Here is a 26741-nt window from a genome sequence, read left to right as displayed (position 1 = left end):
CTTATATCCAAAATATACAAAGAACTCAAGAAGTTAGACCGCAGGGAAACAAATAACCCTATTAAAAAATGGGGTTCAGAGCTGAACAAAGAATTCACAGCTGAGGAATGCCGAATGGCTGAGAAACACCTAAAGAAATGTTCAACATCTTTAGTCATAAGGGAAATGCAAATCAAAACAACCCTGAGATTTCACCTCACACCAGTGAGAATGGCTAAGATCAAAAACTCAGGTGACAGCAGATGCTGGCGAGGATGTGGAGAAAGAGGAACACTCCTCCATTGTTGGTGGGATTGCAGACTGGTAAAACCATTCTGGAAATCAGTCTGGAGGTTCCTCAGAAAATTGGACATTGAACTGCCTGAGGATCCAGCCATACCTCTCTTGGGCATATACCCAAAAGATGCCTCAACATATAAAAGAGACACGTGCTCCACTATGTTCATCGCAGCCTTATTTATAATAGCCAGAAACTGGAAAGAACCCAGATGCCCTTCAACAGAGGAATGGATACAGAAAATGTGGTACATCTACACAATGGAATATTACTCAGCTATCAAAAACAACGAGTTTATGAAATTCGTAGGCAAATGTTTGGAACTGGAAAATATCATCCTGAGTGAGCTAACCCACTCACAGAAAGACATACATGGTATGCACTCATTGATAAGTGGCTATTAGCCCAAATGCTTGAATTACCCTAGATCTCTAGAACAAAGGAAACTCAAGACGGATGATCAAAATGTGAATGCTTCACTCCTTCTTTAAATGAGGAAAAAGAATACCCTTGGCAGGGAAGGGAGAGGCAAAGGTTAAAACAGAGAGGGAAGGAACACCCATTCAGAGCCTGCCCCACAGGTGGCCCATACATATACAGCCACCCAATTAGACAAGATGGATGAAGCAAAGAAGTGCAGACCGACAGGAGCCGGATGTAGATCGCTCCTGAGAGACACAGCCAGAATACAGCAAATACAGAGGCGAATGCCAGCAGCAAACCAGTGAACTGAGAATAGGTCCCCCGTTGAAGGAATCAGAGAAAGAACTGGAAGAGCTTGAAGGTGCTCGAGACCCCAAAAGTACAACAATGTCAAGCAACCAGAGCTTCCAGGGACTAAGCCACTACCTAAAGACTATACATGGACTGACCCTGGACTCTGTCCCCATAGGTAGCAATGAATATCCTAGTAAGAGCACCAGTGGAAGGGGAAGCCCTGGGTCCTGCTAAGACTGAACCCCCAGTGAACTAGACTATGCGGGGAGGGTGGCAATGGGGGGAGGTTTGGGAGGGGAACACCCACAAGGAAGGGGAGGGGGGAGGGTGATGTCTGTCCGGAAACCGGGAAAGGGAATAACACTTGAAATGTATATGAGAAATACTGAAGATAATAAAAAAAATAAAATAAAAAAAAATATATATATATAAATGGATAAAAAAAAAGAAATGTAAATAAGAAATACCCAATTTAGTAAAGATGGAGAGAAAAAAAGAATTCCCTTCATAGTTTTGATGTATTCTTAGATTCGGTTTGCGAGAATTTTATTGAGTAATTTTGTGTCGATATTCATAAGGGAAATTGGTCTGAAGATCTTTCTTTGTTGGGTCTTTGTGTGGTTTAGGTATAAACATAACTGTGGCTTCATAGAAGGAATTAGGTAGTGCTCCTTCTGTTTCTATTCTATGGAATAGTTTGGACAATATTGATATGAGGTCTTCTATGAAGTTCTGATAGAATTCTACACTAAACCCATCTGGACCTGTGCTCTTTTTGTTTGGGAGATTTTAAGACTGCTTCTATTTCTTTAGGGGTTTTGGGACTGTTTAGGTGGTTTATCTAGTACTTATTTAACTTTGGTACCTGGGATCTGTCAAGAAAATTATCCATTTCATCCAGATTTTCAAGTTTTGTTGAGTATAATGTTTTGTAGTAGGATCTGACAATGTTTTGAATTTCCTCAATTTCTCTTGTTAGGCCAAAAGTTTGAAATATCCAAGATACAATTCACAAACCACATGAAGCTCAAGAAGAAGTAAGGCCAAAGTGTGGATGCTTCAGTCCTTCTTATAAAGGGGAACAAAAATACTCACAGGAAGGAATATTGAGACAAAGTGTGGAGTAGAGATTGAAGGAAAGCCATCCAGAGATCGCAATTCCTTGGGATCCAACACATATACAGCCAAGAAACACAGACAATATTGCAGATACAAAGAAGTGCATGCTGACAGGAGCCTGCTATAGCTGTCTCATGAGAGGCTCTGCTAGAGCCTGACAAATATAGAAGTGACTGCTCACAGCCAACCACTGGACTGAGAATGGGATCCCCAATGGCAAAGTTAGAGAAAGGACTGAAGGAGCTGAACCCCATAGGAAGAACAACAGTATCAGCCAACCAGACACCCCAGAGTTCCCAGGGACTAAAGTACCATCCCAAGAGTACACATGGAAGGACCTATGGCTCCATCTGCATATGTCCCAGAGGATGGCCTTGTTGGGCATCAATGGGAAGAAAGGCCCTTAGTCCTGTCAAGTCTCCATACCCCAGTGTAAGGAAATGCCAGGGCAGAGAGACAGGAGGGAGTAGGTGGGTGGGTGGGTGAGCACACTCATAGAAGCAGGGGTGGGAATGGATAACAAGTTTCTGGAGGGAAAACCTGGAAAAGGGATAACATTTGAAATGTACATAAAAATATCAAATAAAAGAAAAAATGAAAGAAACTATTTTCATGGGGGGGGGAGACATAGATTCTCAGCCTTTTGGCTGAGATCAAATGTAGTATCTGTTCAAAGTTGGGAGACCACTGTAAATAAAAAGAATGATTTGTAATGACAACCAACCAATCAACCAACCAATCAACCAATCAATCAATCAATCAGCATATACATCCCAATACTTTATGAATTTGCCTTCATCTTTATAGTAAAATTTCATTTACATCAAAAAAGAATTCCCTTGAATATATATCCCTTTATCTGTCATTTCATTATCTTAAGTTTCTTTTAAATTACCAAGGCCTTTATAAGAAGGTCCATGTGTAATTTAAACATTAAATATAGACTAATTTCAAATAACATTCATTACCTTCAAATAAAGCCAGATGTTGTAATCTTAAGATATTTTACAACAGGGCTTGCAGGATGGAAGAGACCATAAAGGACCTTGACATCATGGCTGGCAACCCGCATTCAATTCCTAGAACCCATAAAAAGGTGAAGGGAGGGAGCAGTAATAATTATGAAGCAATATTTCTTTACCTGGAATTGAAAAAAACAATCTTTTTCCTCAAACATTTCGTAGTGCTCCAAGAAACTGAGAGAATCTCTGAGAGCTTCCCTTATATGACTGCAAACAGCATTCTTGAGGATTGCTTGTGTTGATTCTACTGCTACTCTTCATTATCTTGCCTCTCAGCTGTTGTTGGGTGACTTTTAATGGACATCACAGTGTGATGACAGCCTAGCAGTTAACCAACAGATCAAGCACTAATCAATGTTCAGAAAGGTATTTAACTGCTCAGAATCTATCCTTTTATAGAGAAAAGCAGTGACAAGGCCACTTTTGCAAGATTAAACATGATGCTATACAGTTAATTCCCAGTATTTGTGGATTTGCCTACTGGCTAGAAGGTATCTGTAACTCCAGAATTAGTTCTTGGGACTCCTTCATATCCATCCTTGGAGAAGAGAGGCATGGTAAAACATTTAAGTCACTACAAGTACACGTTCCTGGCTATAGTTGGTCAGAGCATTCATTGCTCTGTTGTCTTGATTTAGCTGTCACACTGTAAACAAATGTCTATTGTGGATCAATGTAGTAGTACCAAACTTTTGCAATTTCATTCTTCTTGTTGAAGATTTTGCTTCAAATTTCCTTCCAAGTGCCGTACTGAAGTGTTTTCTAGTGTTTCTAAGTGCAAGCAGTCTAATCCTCTGTTTAGAGAACAGAATAAAAGTATAGAAAAGTATAAAAATTGGCTGTACTCTAAATGTCTGGTATTACATAGCTTTCAATAAATACTAGCTGGAGAGGTTTACAATCCATAGGAAGAACAATTATCAACCAACAGACCCCGTAGAGCATCCAGGGACTAAACCTCCATCCCAAGAGTACACAGGGATGGACCCATGTCTCCAGCTGCATATGTAGCAGAATGGCCTTATTGGGCATCAGAGATGAGAGGCCCTTGGTCCGCTGAAGGTTCGATGTACTAGTGTAGGGGAATGTCCGGGTGAGAGGTGAAAGGGAGTGGTTGGGTAGATGGGGGAGCACCATCATAGAAGCAGGGGTGGGTATGTGGGATAGTGGGTTTCTGGAGGAGAAACCAGGAAATGGGATAACATTTAAAATGTAAATTTAAAAAATGAAGTTAAAAAATAAATATTCATTCCATTGTCTTTTATTTATGTGCAGAATGATAAAATGATAAGAATTTTCTTCAGGACTGACAGGGTGGTTGCTGTCCAATCCTCCTGCCTTTAGACTATTTTCTAGAAAATGTAATGAGAACAATTAAGACGTCCATCTTTTTATTTTACAATGAAAGGTCAGTGTCTTCCTGTTAGCTGGTACTTTATGCATATACATTTAAGATGAAGGTTTGTGTAGTAGACATAAGACAATGACAGATGAATTCCTCCACCTTTCAAGGAGATGAGAAATTGTGGAACCTGGCTCTGAATCTTTAGATGTGAATAAATTACTTAGAGTAACTGCAGAAACAGGAAAGTAAGAAGGGACCACACTGTCATGTTAGTGGGGCATCCCTAGAGAGGGGATAAACAGGACTCAGGTGCCATTAAAGGGGAATAGGAAAAATGTGGAGAAGACTTCACCTGGGAAGGATAGAGGGTAATACAGAGATGGAGGAAGGGGAAGGCTAAATAACACTAAGGATGTTTGAAAAAGTTATAGATAAACTTTACTTTATGTGTACTTAAAATATATATGTATGCCACACATAGTTTAAATGCAGTTATGCCACATGGGATGATAATGCTGCTCCCAAGAGCCACAGACCATCTTAAAAAGGGAAAACAAAATCCCAATGCCTGGCATGGGAAATTTCCCTTTGTTCTGTTAGTTTGAAGTATCCAACAGATTCCCAAAACAACATAGGCCACTGCTGTTGTCCACAATTGCCTCCCTGAATTTGAAGGTAAGGTCCTATTGCTGAAGACACCATATTCCTCAGACACAGGACCTGGAAAAATCAGTCTGAAACTGAACTGAAGGTCTCCTCTATGTGGACTAGCTCTACTGGAATCTGAAGGTTCTATGCAAGCTGCCAATGCAGGAAAGCAATTAAGAGTCCAGTGCAGCTGTAAAGCCCATGAATTACAATAATGACCAGCATGGCAAGCTCTCTATTTTAGAGCAGCACTTTTATCTTATGGGTAATTAGACCTAAGTCTCATCAAGTAGGAAAAAATTCATGCCTGATACTATAAACCTAGCTAACTACTGGTGGCTGGTTAGGTCATGGACCCTACAGAAGAACTTACTTACTGCCATTCGTCTAAACCAACATCATTTCTAACCATATTCTAAATACTTAGGCTTATACCCACAATAAGTGTAGCTCCCACCCTTCACCAAAGAAGCAGTGGATGGAGATCATTACAAACATGCACATGTGGCCGAGATGCAGAGAACAACTGACTGAAGAGTGTTCATTTCTAGTGAATACACCCACAACACAACCCTTTCACCCAAGGCTCAGGAAGTATTGCAGAAGTGGCTAAAGAAAGATTGTAAGGTCCAGAAGACCAGAATGTCTGCAGAAACATCATGTCTTTTAGCTATGACAGAAAAGCTGTCCACATGAAAGCTCAACACTATGACTGCATAATCACGTCCAGCACAATGACAACATCGGTTGACATGCAAATGCGACGCCAGAATTTATACAAGGCCTCACTCAAAGATGAGATCTTTAGGCAATTCAGGGCTGCTGAGAGGGAGAATCAGTCTTCTTCAAGGATGAGCCCTTTGGTTTGTTTGTTATCCAGTGGGTGAACCCTAAACACATATGTTGGGAGCGATGCCCTTGAAACCCTCCATTATTTTTTTTTTCATTTTTTTTCATTTTTTTTATTAACTTGAGCATTTCTTATATACATTTCGAGTGTTATTCCCTTTCCCGGTTTCCGGGCAAACATCCCCCTCCCCCCTCCCCTTCCTTATGGGTGTTCCCCTCCCAACCCTCCCCCCCCATTGCCGCCCTCCCCCCCACAGTCTAGTTCACTGGGGGTTCAGTCTTAGCAGGACCCAGGGCTTCCCCTTCCACTGGTGCTCTTACTAGGATATTCATTGCTACCTATGAGGTCAGAGTCCAGGGTCAGTCCATGTATAGTCTTTAGGTAGTGGCTTAGTCCCTGGAAGCTCTGGTTGCTTGGCATTGTTGTACATATGGGTTCTTGAGCCCCTTCAAGCTCTTCCAGTTCTTTCTCTGATTCCTTCAACGGAAACCCTCCATTATTAATGTTATTATTATGGTTAGAATTAAGTATGACTGGGTTCATGGAAAATCCCCAGCCAGCTGCAGAAGACTAATACATATCTGGTGGTCAAAATGAATAATGATATGATAAAGCTGTGACCTTGCTGAGAAATACATCTGATGTCAAGATGCCCAATGCGATGACCTGTAACCTTTCTGAAAAGCCAACATCCTGCTGACTAATAGATATGACAAACCTGTGACCTTTCTGACATCCTGTCAACATCAGCTGATTCCCTGACCACACGAATACTGTGTCCTTGGCCTGCATAAATGTTTCTTACTTCCTCTGTCCCTCTGTTACCCATGTTATGATATAAATTCAGCCTTGGAGAAAAATAAAATTGTTGCCTTGATCAGACTCTTGTCTTGGAGTCCTTCTTCGCGTCTCTTGACCCCATTCTCTTCCAGGTACCCATAGCACCCATCATTGACACCCATATACATATAAGCAACGAAAAATGAAGTCAGTAAATTTTACACACACACACACACACACACACACACACACCCTGAACAACAATAATTATTAAAGATGAGGTCATAAATATGAGAGGGAGTAGGGGAAAGTGAGAGGAGTTGGAGAGGATGAGGGAGGCGTGGGAAGAATGGAAATAAATGAAATTTTCAAGACATGAAAAAACTAAAGGAGAGAAAGGGTTGGATTCGTCTTCATAAATCTCACTGTAGAAAATTGTATTAAATTTTAGCTAGGCTTTGTTGGTACCCTGGCACTACCTTGGAAACATTTAAATCAGGTATGGCTTACTTGTTAAAAGCCTTTTTTCCTCTCTCCTTTTAAATATTGGTGTGTTGAGGTCTGTTGTCAGGTAAGATTATTTTATTTCTTTCAACATATGTTTTAGTTTTTATTCTGGGTAGCTTGTTCTTTTTACATTTCTTGGGCTTGTTTGTATCTGTCAGGGACTGAATGGCTCTTTGGCTTTGCTATTATGCAGTTCAAATTATCCTAATGCACCTGTTAAGTTAAAGTGGTTATGCTTGCGGGCTTTCAGGGAATCAATTTTGCTTCTGAATAATGAAGCACCTCAGGTTTCCATATTTCTGTGTCTACTTAGAAGCCAGAAAAATGAGTGTCCTGACATTTTGCAAGGTACCTGATGATCCAAGTTGTTGATTGAGGAAAGAGCAGATAGGAGAATAAAAGTTGTTTAGATTCGACATTTCATGGCACAATTCTTTGTTATTGGTTCCAGCTATGAGCCAGATGTCTGCCTTTTCTAGATGTGTAAATCCAATATTTGAAGCTAGAAACCCTTTGGAATGCAACTAAGCCATCTTGTCGACTATTTTTGAAGAATGTTTTTCTATTAACATATTATATAGCTGTTGTCTGGGGAGTAGTTTGCAGAGGAGAAACTGGGGAGGAGACCATTTGAAATGTAAATGAATAAAATAACCAATAAAATAATGACTGCCAGCACCCCTCCTCTCTTATACACCTTTCCCCCCTCTGTAGATGTTCAGCACACTCGCTTTCATAGGTAGAACTTCCCAACCACATTTTTTTTCATGTAGTGACACTACACACTGCAGGATGTTAGCAACATCTTTGACCTAAGCCTACTAAAATGTAGAGCCTTCAATGTCCAGTTATGAAAAAAATTCTAAGACTTCCACTGTTCCTTACAGCACAAAGGTGCTTCATTGGTGAACACAGCTTTAGGGAGAGGGGGGCATCTTCCCTGACAGGTGAGGAATTTTAGTGTTTCCTGACTCTGTAAATGGCCTCCAGGTTAGCAACACAAATTCATCAGAATGGAGAGTGTCCGTTTGCTTGTCCTTAGGAGAAGTTTGGCGATGTTAGTTGTTCTTAAACATGCTATAGGTTGCTCATTGTCACGATCATCAGCTGTTCTGTGCCTTCATTTTTGTGTCTGCATATGATCACTCATCAAGTTTCATTTGTTTTTCTTTTCCTGTTGGTCTTGCCTCACAGAGGACAGCAAACACGGTAGCTACTGAATGTGAAGAACAGCCTGACCATCTGGATTTCATTCCTTCTGCTGATTTCAATAGCTGGGATTTCCCTCCTTTTCATCATTCCTCTTTTGTCCATATCTCACCAAGCTAATTAGCTTACTGTGGAGTCTGAATATCCTTCTGCTCCCAAATACAGATGCTGCTCACTTAGAGTGAGTAAGAATGGCTGTTGACTTTCTAGACCCCTTCATTTTCTTCTTTGCAAAATACTGGTAACACCACAATCACTCTTACATCATTATTGAGAACCTTGAATGAGCCAGTGTCCTTGTAGTGCTTGAACAGTGGTATCAGGAACAGAAATTAAACATAACTGATAAAGTACATCTTTCCAGTTATTTGATTCTGAGCCCATAGGAGTTAATTGACAACATTAATTTCTGGATAACTGATAGAAATCTAAAATGATTCTCATCTGTGGACATAAAGATGACAAATCATTAATGTTGCTGTTATGACAACAACTATATTTCAATGTTTCTTCATGTAAGGGGTATGCAAAATTGGCATCTTTGACACTTTTTCATTTTAGTGTCCATTTACTTAATGGTCTGAATTTAAAAGGATCCATGTCTCTTTATTGGTCAAACCTGTAAGGCCTTGGCCTTGCTGTATGTTTAACAACCAAAATCCGAAACTATATTTGCTTGACCTGCCAGAGCTTGGTTTACTTGTTGTGTGACTCTCTTCACCTCTTTGGATGTTCTTTCTCTTCACAGCCTGCCATATTTTAGTTAGCCCCCTTTGCAGTGTGATTCACCATTCAGTGTTACTGTCTATCTGAAATCGGATATATAAACACCAGTGGCTTCCAGCTCAACCTGCATTACTTACCTATTTCTGTGCAATATATTATTCCAAACTTAACATGCTAAACCAGCACATGGTTTATATGGTTGATGAATTCAAACAGTGGTTCTTTCTGGCTCTGGAACTCTGCGAAACTGAAATCATGGCATCAACCAAGAGTATGACCTTGATGAAGTTCAAATGAGGAAAGATCTACTTCTAGACTCACATTACTGTCATCACAAAGACTGTTATCAGGAACGATTAGATCTCTGCTGGCTAGCAGTTTGCTCAAGGCCACCTTGTTGTGTAAGCATTTCCAATATGGCAGCTTGCTTTCACAAAATATGCAAGCTAAAAAGGCAATAATACCAGTTTGTGACATTTTTCTATTAGTCTATTCATTAGCAGCAAGATACTAACTCTTATCTAAGTTTAGTGGAGAAGGGTGTGCAGGATTGAGTTATATGATGAACAGGCAGTGAGAATCACGATGTACCATCTTATAAGTCAGCTCATTGCACAATCAAATGTGAACCAAATCTTTGGATTCGATCTGAACAGAAATGGAAGCAGATCTGAAGGGATATGCACTATAACCACAATTCAAATTCCACCAGGTCTTGCAAAGAAGGACACAAAGTGGAAAACATTACTTTTAACGCCAAAATGTAATTTGTATCATAATCTTCACCTGCTGACTCCAGATCTTCAGCTTCTTCCTGAATAATGATTTTGTTCATTTATGAGACTACAAAGAGTTCCTCAGTGAGCTCACTTCTCCTTTGGTTGTGCTTTCTAAGAATAACTACCATGTGCAATTGTTATCACTGGTGCTCTCAGACAGAAGTCTTCCAACAGTGTGTTCAAGATATTAAAAAGGGCTCATTTCCTTCAGTCTTCATTGTCTTCTTTAAAACCTAGCAAACACAAAATTGATGGAATACTGCTACCTGCTTGCAATAGTTAAATTTAATTTCAACTTTATTGGATTGAGAAATTCCTAGGAGATTGGTCAAGTGTACATTGATTAAGAAAGAGTTTTCAAGAAAGGGATTAAGTTTTCACTGAACATGTGAAGTGCTGTCAGATAGGTTGGAGGACGTGGATGTAATGAAAGGAAGAAAAAAAAACTGGTCAGCCACTACATATTCTAGCTTTCTCTCCTTCCTGGGTCTCTGGATATGAGATGCTGTGTTCTGCTATACATTCCTCACTATGCTGTATAGAATCTTTTGTAACCTTGAGCTAACAGATGACTTCTCCAATCCTCGAGCTATTATTGTTCATTATTTGTCACAACCAAGCAAAGTTTCACTACTACTCTGGGTCACAACTAAGATGCCAAAATAACTGTTGCTTACTTCCTTATGCTCCTGCTCTGAGGAATTCTTTCTGTATGGCTTAAATACCTGGATTCAGCACAGATTGGTGAATAGATAACACATACTGTTTACTTCTGCATCCTTCCCCATCTCCTTGTCTCCATTTCTGGCACTCAAAACGTTCTCAGAGGTTTCACCACCTCTTCCTTACTATGTTGATGTCACTGTTAAAGGCAATGTTTAGGAAGTCCTGAGTTAGAATGTTTTCTGGATCTCTAGTATAAATTCTCTCACCATGTGTGATTTACAAACTACCAATGGGATACCATTGCCCTGAAGTGGAGAAAAGATTGATACAATCAGCTCTTTAAAGCTGGCACAAGAGGGCACAAGCTGACTCTAATAGACTGTTGTTATAAGGTCACTAGCAACATGGACCTTGAACTGGAATAATGGGATTCTCAATATATCCCCTGTACTATTGTTCACCTGCCAGTTCAAATTGTTGTACTAATTTGCTTTAGTGATACTGGATCCCATTGCTGGGAAGCTCTTGTCAATTCTTTTTCCAGAACTTGCTGTTACTGTGAACTGAGACTGGTTTCCAAATCCTCTGAGAAAATTCTGAGGATTGTGAAAATCCTTAAAGTTATAGACCCTTTAAGATAAATGGGTTTCTTCAAATGGTCACAGATGATAGACTCTTTCCTATGCTTGATTCTTCCTTTTGGCATTTGTGTTGCTTTGAATGAGAGTGGGCCCCATAGGCTCATATGTTTGAATACCTAGTCTTTAATTGGTGAAACTGTTTGGGAAGTATTATAGGGTATGACTTGTTGGAGGAGGTGTGTCACTGGGGCAGGATTTAGGTTTCAAAAGCCTAAGTCTCAGCTAGCGCTACAGCATCATGCTGCCTTTCTGCTGCCATATTCTCTGACACGATGGTCATGAACTTCAATCATTAGTAACTGCAAGTCCCTAATTAAATTCACCTTTTTAAAAAGTTACCTTGGTCATTGTGCACCTTCACAGCAATAAAGAGGTAAATAACTCAGCATTTCATGTTAATAGTTTATCGATTTCCATGGACCAAATTTCAATCAGGATTCTTTCACCTGAGTTCTGGTTAGAAATACATATTATATAGATATTATATATATGAACACACTGTAGCCGTCTCCAGACACACCAGAAAAGGACATTGAAACCCATTACAGACAGTTGTGAGCCACCATGTGGTTGCTGGGTATTGAATTCAGGACCTCTGGAAGAGTAGTCAGTGCTCTTAACCACTGACGATCCCTCCAGGCCTAGTTTTTATCTTATTGTTAGTATCAGTAGAACTACTGTCCACTGTTACCTGACTAACTTCTCTGGATGGTTGTTTTTTCCTCTCTTCTTTGAACATCACCACAAACTCTAAGGTATTTGATATATAAAGTTTGTTGAGATTTTTGGAAAGAACTAAGTAGACTTGAAATTTAAGTTTATACCCATGTGAACTTTAGAGGATTATTTAGGGTGAATGTTAGTTACTTCCCTGAGTCTGAGAGTCTATGGATGTTTCGTAACTAAAGGAATACCTACCTCCTAGGTTTTTTCTGAGAGTGTCAAATAGAGGGCACTTAACAAAAAATAAGTCAATTAGAAATATAATATTTAAATATCAAAGAAACTGGAATGGCCAAAATCTCCACATTGCTTACATATCCAGAATAAATTTTCTTTATCAAAAGCTCTTTCTAGAACTTATTAAGAAACATGGTGAAAGCAACATGTATCAGTGTAAAGCTTGTGAAATTGTCTGAAATACTCATGGGTCAATTCATAGGTATGAAAAGCAGCTCAGAAAGAAACTTCCACTTAAATATATACAAATGTGTTAATTTGCCCCACATGTTCGCATATGTGTTGAAATAAAACCTGTGATTGTTCCAGGCCAGAACATCAGAGATGGAAGCAAAACTGTCATGAGTTTGTGGTATCTTCCCTCCTTCAGATATATAGACAACTTGATAATACCCCGTTGCAGGGAACAAAAAGTAGTCATTGCAAAAAAAAATGCTACTTAGATATTATAACAAACAATATCAAAAGTTTATTAATTTGTCTTAAGCATTTGAATCTTAAAATTTAACATGATACCAAAACCCTGATGCCAATTAATTTTTGGAGAATGTCACAGAACATACACAATTTGAAAGGAAATGCCAAAAAAAGGTATGAATGCTATGTGTGTAGGTGGTCATTCTAAACTATGTATTCCTTACTTTTACTGTTAAAAATAATTTTAACTTTGTCATGGGGTTTGCCCGTGTTCTCTGGTACATGAAAAATTGAGACACATGAGCCCACAGTTTGGAGACCAGCAAGACATTTTCTAATCTAACAGTAATAACAGAAACAACCTAATGAAAGTGTGCATTAAGGTGACAAAAATTTGTAAGTTTGTCAAAGGGGGTAATGTGTTCTTAAATCCAATCGCACCTTAAGCTGTTTCCTCTTTTGTTTAGAAAAGCATTGGATTCAGCATGAATTGAAACATATTTGTAATATTACTGTAGTTCTAATTTTGATGTAAATTTCAGGCATTGTAGTTAATGTGCAATTGAAAGAAAGTAACATTGTTGTTCTTTCCTACCTCCCTTACTTAGACAAGTTTTTAGCATTTATATAAATTCATTTATTTAGGAAAAATTGACAAAAACATCTAAAAAGTCTAAGCAACATATAATTCCTTAATGTTCTCATTTCTCTTTCTTTTTCTATTTACCTATGGATAAGCTTTCTATCCACAGATACGGGGTGGGGTTGGAATAGGTTTAGGGACAGAATGAGCCTCATTGTAGTCCAGAGGACAGAGAAACACTAAGCAGTTAAGTTTGCGAGGGGGCTCAAGGCCTGAACACTGCTTCTTTTTTTTTTTTTACACATTTCATTTTATTTTATGTATAGTGTTTTGCCTGCATGTATGTTTGCATACTACTTATGTGCCTGATGTCCTTACATGCCAGAAGATGATATCCCATTGCATGGAACTAGAGTTATAAATGGTTGTGAGCTACCATATAGGCTCTGGGAATCAAATATGGGTCCTCAAATATGGAAGGCATCCAGGGCTCTTAATGGGTTGGCCATCCCTCTATCCTCCCATTTCATATTTTTAAATATGAAGGCATAAATTGTTTATCTTAAGAATATAAAAATGCCAAGAGATTTTTTTAGAAAAATTCATGGTCCATTTTCTCCTCTGATCCCTACTCTTTTAAAAGCAATGGGTATAAATTGTATATGCTCACACAAACATAAATACATTTTAAGGGAGTTAGTCGATGTTTACTTTTATAAAATATGTTCCTAAGATATATATTACTTTGTGATTTGATTTTCTAAGTAATTCATCATATAGATGTTATTTGGTTTTTGGTAGGCACTCAATAAATAGCTACTGAAATGCTCATTTGTAAAATGGGATAACAACTTTATTGAAATAGAATTTACAAGCAATTTACTCATTTAGGATGAAGCATTCAAAGATCTTTAACACCTTCAAAAATTATATAATCATTATTACAATGCTAGAACATTTAACCACTCCCTAAGGAAACTTCATATACCTTAGCATTTGCAATTCCTTTCCCTTAACTTCACTCCACTTCTCTAGTACTATGAAAATGCTAATCTTTTTATTGCTACAATTTTTTAACCTCTTCCGGAAACTTGATACTAATGGAATCATATAAAAGGTACCCAGTGTGATTACATTCTGCACTTAGCATATTTTTTCAAGTTTCATCCATGTTGTAGCATCTTTCCATATTTCCATCTTTTTCATTGATAAATATTATTTTATCATATAAATTCACCCAATTCTATTTATTCATTCATCAGTTGATGGACATTTAAACTCATAATTTTGAGCTATTGTAAATAATGGCTATGAACAGTCATTCATATCACTTTTTGGTTTGTATGTGTTTTCTTTTTTTACACTTTATTTTTATTGGTTATTTTGTTTTTTATCCCCCTTCCCAATTTCCCCTCCACAAACGCCCTATCTCCCCTCCCATGCTTCCATGAGGGGGCTCTCCGCCTAGCCACTCACCCACCCACTCATGACTCTCAGTCCTGGCATTCCCCTATGCTGGGGCATCGAAGCCTTCACAGAACCAAAGGCCTTCCCTGCCATTGATGCCTGATAAGTACAGATGTGGATGCTTGCCATTAACCATCAGACGGAGCATCAGGAACCTAATGGAGAAATTAAGGGAAGGACTGAAGGCATTGAAAACTCCCTAAGAAAAACAACATTATCAACAAAACAGATCCTCCAGAGCTCCCAGGGACTAAATCACCAACCAAAGAGTTCATATGGAGGGACTCATGACTCCATTAACATATGTGGCAGAGGATGGCGTTGTCTGGCATCAATGGGAGGAGAATCCCTTGGTTCTGTGAAGGTTTGAGTTAAGTGTTCTTAATGGCTAAGCCATTTCTCCAGCTCTAAGGCTGTGTACTTTTTCTAAGATCTCAGTAGACACAGTAATGGCACAACCCTGAGATTCCACCTCATACCAGTCAGAGTGGCTAAGATCAAAATCTCAGGTGACAGCAGATGCTGGCAAGGATGTGGAGAGAGAGGAACACTCCTCCACTGTTGGTGGGATTGTAAGCTGATACAATCACTCTGGAAATCAGTCTAGAGATGCCTTAGAAAACTGGACATAGGACACAGCTATACCACTCCTGGGCATATACCCAAATGATGTTCTAACATAGAACAAGGACACATGTTCCACTATGTTCATAGCAGCCTTATTTATAATAGCCAGAAGCTAGAAAGAACCCAGATGCCCTTCAACAGAGGAATGGATACAGAAAATGTGGTACATCTACACAATGGAATATTATTCAGCTATCAAAAACAATGACTTCATGAAATTCATAAACAAATGGATGGAACTAGAAAATATCATCCTGAGTGAGGTAAACCAATCACAAAAAAAAAAAAAAAACCTCACACATGGTATGCGCTCACTAATAAGTGAATATTAGCCCAAATCTTGAATTACCCAAGATACAACCTACGGATCACATGAAGCTCAAGAAGAAAGATGACCAAAGTGTGAATGCTTCAGTCCTTCTTAAAGGTGGGGACAAAAATATTCATACGAGGAGATATGGAGACAAAGTTTGGAGCAAAGCTGGAAGGAACAGCCATACAGAGCCTGCCCCACATGGATATACAGTTCATATAAATACAGCCACTAGATAAGATTGATTAAGCTAAGAAGTGCATGCTGACAGGAGCCTGATATAGCTATCTTCTGAGAGGCACAGTCAGAGTGTGACAAATTCAGAGACGAACGCTAGCACCAAACTACTGAGTTGAGAACAGTACCCCCATTGGAGGGGTTATAGAAATGATTGAAGGAGCTGAAGGGGCTTTCAACCCCATAAAAACAACAATACCAAACAACCAGAACTCCCAGGGACTAAGTCACTACCAAAAGACTACACATGGACAGACCCATATGCTCCAACTGCATATGTAGCAAAGGATGGCCTTGCTGGACATCAATGGAAGGAGAAGCCCTTGGGTCTGTCAAGGCTAGATCTCCCAGTGCAGGAGAATGTCAGGGTGGGGAGGCAGGAAGGGGGTGTTTGGGGAGGGAGAACACCCTTACAGAAGAAGTGGGTGTGGGGGATGTCATAGGGGACATAGGGACAGGAAACTGGGAAAGGGAATAACATTTGAAATGTAAATAAAAAATATCCAATCAAAAGCTCAGAAATAAAACCAAACATTTAAATTTACATTCGTAAATGGAATGTACATGCAAAGATCAACATTTGAAAACAGTATTCATTCAGTTCCTTCTGAAGGTGTTTTGTTTTTTAACTGAGGTTACTTCAAGGCAATCCTGAACATCTAGATGGGGCATTTATAGAAAGCTTTTAGGCTTTTTGAACTTTGGCATTTATAATGAAAAAAACAAAACGAACAAAAAAAAAAAAAAACCAACCTGTAAGTTGTTCTCAACTGGGCACCCAACAGAAGTTCTTAAGGGACATTAAGAATTGCCTCCATAGTTTTGATGTGTTCTTGGATTTGGTTTCCGAGAATTTTATTGAGTATTTTGGCATAGATATTCATAAGGAAAATTGGTCTGAAGTTCTCTTTTTTTATTGGGTCTTTGTGTGGTTTAGATATAAGTGTAATTGTGGCTTCATTAAAGGAATTGGGTAGTGCTCCTTCTGTTTCTATTTTGTGGAATAGTTTGGATAGTATTGGTATGAGGCCTTCTATGAAGTTCTGATAGTATTTTGCATTAAACCCATCTGGTCCCGGGCTTTTATTGGTTGGAAGAATTTAATATCTGCTTCTATTTCTTTAGGGGTTATGGGACTGTTTAGATGGTCTATCTGATCCTGATTTAACTTTGGTCCCTGGGATCTGTCTAGAAAATTGTCCATTTTATCCAGATTTTCCAGTTTTGTTGAGTATAGTGTTTTGTAGGATCTGATGATGTTTTTGATTTCCTTAATTCCTGTTCTTAGCCCAAGAGCTTGGAATACCCAAGATATAATTCACAAACCACATGAAGTTCAAGAAGTAAGACCAAAGTGTAGATGCTTCAGTCCTTCTTATAAGGGGGAACAAAAATACTCACAGGAGGGAATATGGAAACAAAGTGTGGAGCAGAGACTGAAGGAAAGGCCATCCAGAGACTGCCCCACCTAGGGATCCATCCCACATACAGTCACCAAACCCAGACACTATTGCAGATGCCAAGAAGTGCATGCTGACAGGAGCCTGATATGGATGTCTCCTGAGAAGATCTGCCAGAGCCTCACAAATATAGAGGAGGATTCACACAGCCAACCACTGAACTGAGAAAGGGGTCCCCAATAGAGGAGTTAGAGAACTGACTGCAGGATCTGACGGGGTTTGCAGCCCCATAGGAAGAACAACAATATCAACCAACCAGATATCCCAGAGCTCCCAGGGACTAATCCACCATCCAAAGAGTACACATGGAGGGACCCATGGCTCCAGCTGCATATGTAGCAGAGGATGGACTTGTAGATCAATGGGAGGAGAAGCCCTTGATCGTGGGAAGGCTCAATCCCCCAGTGTAGGGGAATATCTAGGCCTGGAGGCAAGAGGAAGTGGTTGGATAGGTGGGTGAGCACCCTCACAGAAGCAGGGTGAGAAGGGATGGGATAATGGGTTTCTGAAGGGGAAACCAGGAAAGGGGATAACATTTGAAGTGTAAATAAAAATATCAAATAAAATAAAAAACAAGAAACAAAACTGTTTTTTAAAGGGGGGAAAGACATGGCTTCTCGGCCTTTTGGCTAAGATCAAATGTACTATCTATTCAAAGTGGGAAGACAAGTGTAAATAAAAAGAATGATTTGTAATGACAATCTATCAATCAACAAATAAACATGTACATCCCAATACTTTATAAATTTGCTTGCATCTTTATAATAAAATTTCATTTACCTCAAAAACGAGTTCCCTTGAATATGCATCCTTTTACCTGATATTTCATTTAGCTTAAGTTTCTTTTAAATTACCAAGACCTTTATAAGAAGGTCCATGTGTAATTTAAACATTAAATATAGACTAATTTCAAATAACATTCATTACCTTCAAATAAAGCCAGATGTTGTAATCTTAAGATATTTTACAACAGGGCTTGCAGGATGGAAGAGACCATAAAGGCCCTTGACATCATGGTTGGCAACCTGCATTCAATTCCTAGAACCCATAAAAAGGTAAATGAAGGGAGCAGTAATGATTATGAAGCAGTATTTCTTTACCTGGAATTGAAAAAACAATTTTTTCCTCAAACATTTCGTAGTGCTCCAAGAAACTGAGAGAATCTCTGAGAGCTTCCCTTATATGACTGCAAACAGCATTCTTGAGGATTGCTTGTGTTGATTCTACTGCTACTCTTCATTATCTTGCCTCTCAGCTGTTGTTGGGTGACTTAATGGACATCACAGTGTGATGACAGCCTAGCAGTTGACCAACAGATCAAATACTAATCAATGTTCAGAAAGGTATTTAACTGCGCAGAATCTATCCTTTTATAGAGAAAAGCAGTGACAAGGCCACATTTGCCAGATTAAACATGATGTTATACAGTTAATTCCCAGTATTTGTGGATTTGCCTACTGGCTAGAAGGTATTTGTAACTCCAGAATTAGTTCTTGTGACTCCTTCATATTCATCCATGGAGAAGAGAGGTATGGTAAAACATTTAAGTCACTACAAGTACACGTTCCTGGCTATAGTTGGTCAGAGCATTCATTGCTCTGTTGTCTTGATTTAGCTGTCACACTGTAAACAAATGTCTATTGTGGATCAATGTAGTGGTACCAAATTTTTGCAATTTCATTCTTCTTGTTGAAGATTTTGCTTCAAATTTCCTTCCAAGTGCCATACTGAAGTGTTTTCTAGTGTTTCTAAGTGCAAGCAGTCTAATCCTCAGTTTAGAGAACAGAATAAAAGTATAGAAAAGTATAAAAATTGGCTGTACTCTAAATGTCTGGTATTACATAGCTTTCAATAAATAGTAGCTGAAGAGGTTTACAATCCATAGGAAGAACAATTATCAACCAACAGACCCCACAGAGCATCCAGGGACTAAATCTCCATCCTAAGAGTACACAGGGATGGACCCATGGTCCAACATCATATGTATGCTTGTTTTATTCACAACAGGGTTTTTTGAAAAATCCTGGCCTGGAACTAGCTGCAGACTAGCCTGGCTTTGAATGCACAGAGATACACTTGCCTGTGCCTCCTGGGTGCTCAGATTAATAGTGTGTGTCACCACTGCCTAGCCACCTCATTTGTTTTGAAAGCACAAGTTATCTGGTCATCTGATTGACTCTTTCTGAGCACTGGTCTTGTCCAATTCTATCATCTGCAAGTCTCTTCTTCCAAATCTGCAGTAAACTCTTGGAGACCTGAGTTGACGGAAGTGTCCTGGATAAAGCTTCAATTGGTCTGCATCTTTGATGACAGGCAAATGTACCAGAACATAGCTTAGAATATAATTTTTGCTCAAAATGAATTTATATGAATCCTAACAATTTTGTTTTATAGATTCAGTAAGGAAATATCCTTCCAGGAGTAAAACACTAAATGTCTAAACTCTATATTTTTAGTTTAGATCTTATTCTGAGTTTTATATCCAGTACCTGGGATTCCTGGCTTTCTTTACGTATTTCAAAAAAGTAAGTCAAAGATGGCACTAATTCCATCCCACAAAACAAAACACGGCTTTTCCTGTTATTTACAAAGAAAGCTAGCACTCTACAATGAATATTACTACTCCAATGATAAATCTGGAAAATGACATGAATTTCACCAACAGTCTACATCAATCCATCTATAATACCAATTTGTCTTCTCTTAACCCTCAAGGCTGTTATTTTCGTTTACAACCAAAGGCACATAACCTCTTCAGACATGGTGTTTCATGCTACATTATTTTCCTTATGTGTCATCCTTCCCCTTTAATGCTGCATGTTAATAGTAAGCCTTTAACTCAGATGTCACAATCACTATACTGCCCTTCTTTTCTTTTTATTTATTTATTTATTTATTTTATTTATTTTTTTTAACTTGAGTATTTCTTATATACATTTCGAGTGTTATTCCCTTTCCTGGTTTCAGGGCAAACATCCCCCTAATCCCTCCCCCTCCCCTTCTTTATGGGTGTTCCCCTCCCCATCCTCCCCCCATTGCCACCCTCCCCCCAACAATCTATTTCACTGGGGGTTCAGTCTTAGCAGGACCCAGGGCTTCCCCTTCCACTGGTGCTCTTACTAGGATATTCATTGCTACCTATGGGGTCAGAGTCCAGGGTCAGTCCATGTATAGTCTTTAGGTAGTGGCTTAGTCCCTGGAAGCTCTGGTTGCTTGGCATTGTTGTTCATATGGGGTCTCGAGCACCTTCAAGCTCTTCTAGTTCTTTCTCTGATTTCTTCAACGGGTGTCCCGTTCTCAGTTCAGTGGTTTGCTGCTGGCATTCGCCTCTGTATTTGCTGTATTCTGGCTGTGTCTCTCAGGAGCGATCTACATCCAGCTCTTGTCGGCCTGCACTTCTTTGCTTCATCCATCTTGTCTAATTGGGTGGCTGTATATGTATGGGCCACATGTGGGGCAGGCTCTGAATGGGAGTTCCTTCAGTCTCTGTTTTAATCTTTGCCTCTCTATACCCTGCCAAGGATATTCTTGTTCCCCTTTTAAAGAAGGAGTGAAGCATTCACATTTTGATCATCCGTCTTGAGTTTCATTTGTTCTAGGCATCTAGGGTAATTCAACCATTTGGGCTAATAGCCACTTATCAGTGAGTGCATACCATGTATGTCTTTCTGTGATTGGGTTAGCTCACTCAGGATGATATTTTCCAGTTCCAACCATTTGCCTACGAATTTCATAAAGTCATTGTTTTTGATACCTGAGTAATATTCCATTGTGTAGATGTACCACATTTTCTGTATCCATTCCTCTGTTGAAGGGCATCTGGGTTCTTTCCAGCTTCTGGCTATTATAAATAAGGCTGCGATGAACATAGTGGAGCACGTGTCTTTTTTATATGTTGGGGCATCTTTTGGGTATATGCCCAAGAGAGGTATAGCTGGATCCTCAGGCAGTTCAATGTCCAATTTTCTGAGGAACCTCCAGACTGATTTCCACTTTACTTCTTTTCTATACACATCAAGCAAGTTTCTCTTTCTCTCTGTCCCTTGGCATCATGGTTTTACTTCCCTCTCTTCTCTTTTTGTCATATGTCTAATGTAGTCATTCATTTAAATGCTTTTTCTTTCATTAAATGTTATTCTTAAACTGTTTTTAACATGAGAGCTCATACATAACTATATCCAAACAAATGTCTATTCAATAAATGAAGAGCATATATTATATATACATACATGTATATATACATATATATGTATATACATATATATATATATATATGATCAAAATTTTACTTACTGATATATTTGAGAAACTCCTTTCCCTACTGGGTGTCACTTATTTCTACTATTAGTCTTAAATTCAAGGATGCTTACCTAAACATGAATTGTTTTTTTTTTTTTACTTCCTTGATCTAATTTGAACAGTCGAAATGACTAAATTCTGAATAATTGAGGGACTTCTTGGAATGTGTGTAAAAAGTCCATTAATAGTACCATCAATTTAAAACATTAGAATAAATGAGCAAAATAATAGAATAAATTCATTAACTTTCTACTAAGTCTTTCTATGAAAATGAACTTTGTGTTTTTTTTAAAGGGGTATGCAATGAAATACCATCAACTCCAATGGCTTAGAACATTATCAAATACTCTTTGCATATAATAAAGTCTTATGGAAGTTTGTTATGTAATCCAGGACCAAACATCACCAATACTATACGTTTATCACACTGAGGAGATTAATTTTTATGCTTTGCTATAGATTAATGAAAATATGACTAGATTTGTACACATTGTTTATTAATTAAACAGATGACTACTCCTTACAAAGAGCTTGAGAAATTAAACCGTTATAGAGGATTCTGAACTTTTTATATATAAGACAAAAAGATTAGATGACAAAAGATCAAGGAAGGGAAATATTTACAATACTTAAATGTTTATGAGCCATTTTGTGTTAGTTCTCTAGTTTTACAAGGAACAGAAAGGCAAAGTTCATTTTATTGTGTGGATGAGCACACTAATCAAAATACCAATTGGTTACTTTTTCATTCTGATAGCAAACTCCTTCCTTTTTTTCACACCAAATAGTCCATTGGTTTGTTAAAGAGCTGTAAGAATCACAGTTACAATAAACACGAGTGTTCTGAAAAAGTCTTGGGTGTCTAAGTGGACTTAAGACACTTAATGAGATGAAAACTATGCCTGATACTGGAAACCTAGGCAGCTTTGGGAGAGATGCGAGATCATGGAACTTAGAAAAGAATCCACTACCATCAATTTGGTAGAGCAGCATAATTCCTTACTACATTATAAATCCTTTCCTTATGTCCACAGATAAATGTACTTTCACTTCTCATCAAAGAAGTCCCTATAGCAAATGGAAACAGAAAATAACTGGATACAACGCAGAGATAAACAAGATGTGAAGAGCTTCTAACAGCCAGCCCTAACAGATTCATCTACATCACAGCTCCAGTGGGATTGCTAAGACAATATCATAGAAAATGGAAAAAAAAGAATTATAAGAGCTAGAATAGAGAAGGCCTTGTGTGCATAATGCATTGTAGAAGAGGCTAGATAAACAAGGTTGAAACAATGATAATGTTAATGGACTATGGAAGGAGAGAATTTTTGCTGCGTCCTATCCCAGATATAGAATTATAGGCAACTAAGAAACTACGAAGGCCAGAAGATCCTGGACTGATGTCATACAGACCCAAAGAGAACACAAATGCCAGCCCAGGTTACTGTATCCTGCAAAACTCTCAATTAACATAGATGGAGAAACCAAGATATTCCATGACAAAACCAAATTTACACAATATCTTTCTACAAATCCAGTACTACAAAGGATAATAAATGGTAAAGCCCAACATAAGGAGGCAAGCTATACCCTAGAAGAAGCAAGAAACTAATCGTCTTGGCAACAAAACAAAGAGAAGAAAAGCACACAAACATAACCTCACATCCAAATATGAATATAACAGGAAGCAATAATCACTATTCCTTAATATCTCTCAACATCAATGGCATCAACTCCCCAATAAAAAGACATAGATTAACAAACTGGATACACAACGAGGACCCTGCGTTCTGCTGCCTACAGGAAACACACCTCAGAGACAAAGACAGACACTACCTCAGAGTTAAAGGCTGGAACACAACTTTCCAAGCAAATGGTCAGAAGAAGCAAGCTGGAGTAGCCATTCTAATATCAAATAAAATCAATTTTCAACTAAAAGTCATCAAAAAAGATAAGGAAGGACACTTCATATTCATCAAAGGAAAAATCCACCAAGATGAACTCTCAATCCTAAATATCTATGCCCCAAATACAAGGGGACCTACATACGTAAACGTAACCTTACTAAAGCTCAAAACACACATTGCACCTCACACAATAATAGGAGGAGATTTCAACACCCCACTCTCATCAATGGACAGATCATGGAAACAGAAATTAAACAGAGATGTAGACAGACTAAGAGAAGTCATGAGCCAAATGGACTTAACGGATATTTATAGAACATTCTATCCTAAAGCAAAAGGATATACCTTCTTCTCAGCTCCTCATGGTACTTTCTCCAAAATTGACCATATAATTGGTCAAAAAACGGGCCTCAACAGGTGCAGAAAGATAGAAATAATCCCATGCGTGCTATCGGACCAGCACGGCCTAAAACTGGTGTTCAATAACAATAAGGGAAGAATGCCCACATACATGTGGAAATTGAACAATGCTCTACTCAATGATAAGCTGTTCAAGGAAGAAATAAAGAAAGAAATTAAAAACTGTTTAGAATTTAATGAAAATGAAGGTACAACATACCCAAACTTATGGGACACAATGAAAGCTGTGCTAAGAGGAAAACTCATAGCGCTGAGTGCCTGCAGAAAGAAACAAGAGAAGAGCATATGTCAGCAGCTTGACAGCACACCTAAAAGCTCTAGAACAAAAAGAAGCAAATACACCCAGGAGGAGTAGAAGGCAGGAAATAATCAAACTCAGAGCTGAAATCAACCAAGTAGAAACAAAAAGGACCATAGAAAGAATCAACAGAAGCAAAAGTTGGTTCTTTGAGAAAATCAACAAGATAGATAAACCCTTAGCCAGACTAACGAGAGGACACAGAGAGTGTGTCCAAATTAACAAAATCAGAAATGAAAAGGGAGACATAACTACAGATTCAGAGGAAATTCAAAAAATCATCAGATCTTACTATAAAAGCCTATATTCAACAAAACTGGAAAATCTACAAGAAATGGACAATTTCCTAGACAGATACCAGGTACCGAAGTTAAATAAGGAACAGATAAAACAGTTAAACAACCCCATAACTCCTAAGGAAATAGAAGCAGTCATTAAAGGTCTCCCAACCAAAAAGAGCCCAGGTCCAGACGGGTTTAGTGCAGAATTCTATCAAAGCTTCATAGAAGACCTCATACCAATATTATCCAAACTATTCCACAAAATTGAAACAGATGGATCACTACCGAATTCCTTCTATGAAGCCACAATTACTCTTATACCTAAACCACACAAAGACCCAACAAAGAAAGAGAACTTCAGACCAATTTCCCTTATGAATATCGACGCAAAAATACTCAATAAAATTCTGGCAAACTGAATCCAAGAGCACATCAAAACAATCATCCACCATGATCAAGTAGGCTTCATCCCAGGCATGCAGGGATGGTTTAATATACGGAAAACCATCAACGTGATCCATTATATAAACAAACTGAAAGAACAAAACCACATGATCATTTCATTAGATGCTGAGAAAGCATTTGACAAAATTCAACACCCCTTCATGATAAAAGTCCTGGAAAGAATAGGAATTCAAGGCCCATACCTAAACATAGTAAAAGCCATATACAGCAAACCAGTTGCTAACATTAAACTAAATGGAGAGAAACTTGAAGCAATCCCACTAAAATCAGGGACTAGACAAGGCTGCCCACTCTCTCCCTACTTATTCAATATAGTTCTTGAAGTTCTAGCCAGAGCAATCAGACAACAAAAGGAGGTCAAGGGGATACAGATCGGAAAAGAAGAAGTAAAATATCACTATTTGCAGATGATATGATAGTTTATTTAAGTGATCCCAAAAGTTCCACCAGAGAACTACTAAAGCTGATAAACAACTTCAGCAAGGTGGCTGGGTATAAAATTAACTCAAATAAATCAGTAGCCTTCCTTTACACAAAAGAGAAACAAGCGAGAAAGAAATTAGGGAAACGACACCCTTCATAATAGACCCAAATAACATAAAGTACCTCGGCGTGACTTTAACCAAGCAAGTAAAAGATTTGTACAATAAGAACTTCAAGACACTGAAGAAAAAAATTGAAGAAGACCTCAGAAGATGGAAAGATCTCCCATGCTCATGGATTGGCAGGATTAATATAGTAAAAATAGCCATTTTACCAAAAGCGATCTACAGATTCAATGCAATCCCCATCAAAATACCAATCCAATTCTTCAAAGAGTTAGACAGAACAATTTGCAAATTCATCTGGAATAACAAAAAACCCAGGATAGCTAAAACTATCCTCAGCAATAAAAGGACTTCAGGGGGAATCACTATCCCTGAATTCAAGCAGTATTACAGAGCAATAGTGATAAAAACTGCATGGTATTGGTACAGAGACAGACAGATAGACCAATGGAACAGAATTGAAGACCCAGAAATGAACCCACACACCTATGGTCACTTGATTTTTGACAAAGGAGCCAAAACCATCCAATGGAAAAAAGATAGCATTTTCAGCAAATGGTGCTGGTTCAACTGGAGGTCAACATGTAGAAGAATGCAGATCGATCCATGCTTATCACCCTATACAAAGCTTACGTCCAAGTGGATCAAGGACCTCCACATCAAACCAGACACACTCAAACTAATAGAAGAAAAACTAGGGAAGCATCTCGAACACATGGGCACTGGAAAAATTTCCTGAACAAAACACCAATGGCTTATGCTCTAAGATCAAGAATCGACAAATGGGATCTCATAAAACTGCAAAGCTTCTGTAAGGCAAAGGACACTGTGGTTAGGACAAAACGGCAACCAACAGACTGGGAAAAGATCTTTACCAATCCTACAACAGATAGAGGCCTTATATCCAAAATATACAAAGAACTCAAGAAGTTAGACCGCAGGGAGACAAATAACCCTATTAAAAAATGGGGTTCAGAGCTAAACAAAGAATTCACAGCTGAGGAATGCCGAATGGCTGAGAAACACCTAAAGAAATGCTCAACATCTTTAGTCATAAGGGAAATGCAAATCAAAACAACCCTGAGATTTTACCTCACACCAGTGAGAATGGCTAAGATCAAAAACTCAGGTGACAGCAAATGCTGGCGAGGATGCAGAGAAAGAGGAACA

General features: G+C 38.5%; 1 pseudogene; it reads left to right on the top strand.

Annotated features, from left to right (window-relative positions):
* Window positions 1–2740: 2740 nt before the first annotated feature.
* Window positions 2741–2841, top strand: LOC120099531 (U2 spliceosomal RNA; annotated as a pseudogene).
* The last annotated feature ends 23900 nt before the right edge of the window (window positions 2842–26741 follow it).

The sequence above is a fragment of the Rattus norvegicus genome, chromosome X, assembly GCF_036323735.1.
Source record: "Rattus norvegicus strain BN/NHsdMcwi chromosome X, GRCr8, whole genome shotgun sequence".
Taxonomy (NCBI): Eukaryota; Metazoa; Chordata; class Mammalia; order Rodentia; family Muridae; genus Rattus; species Rattus norvegicus.
This window is presented reverse-complemented; position numbering and strand designations above follow the sequence as displayed.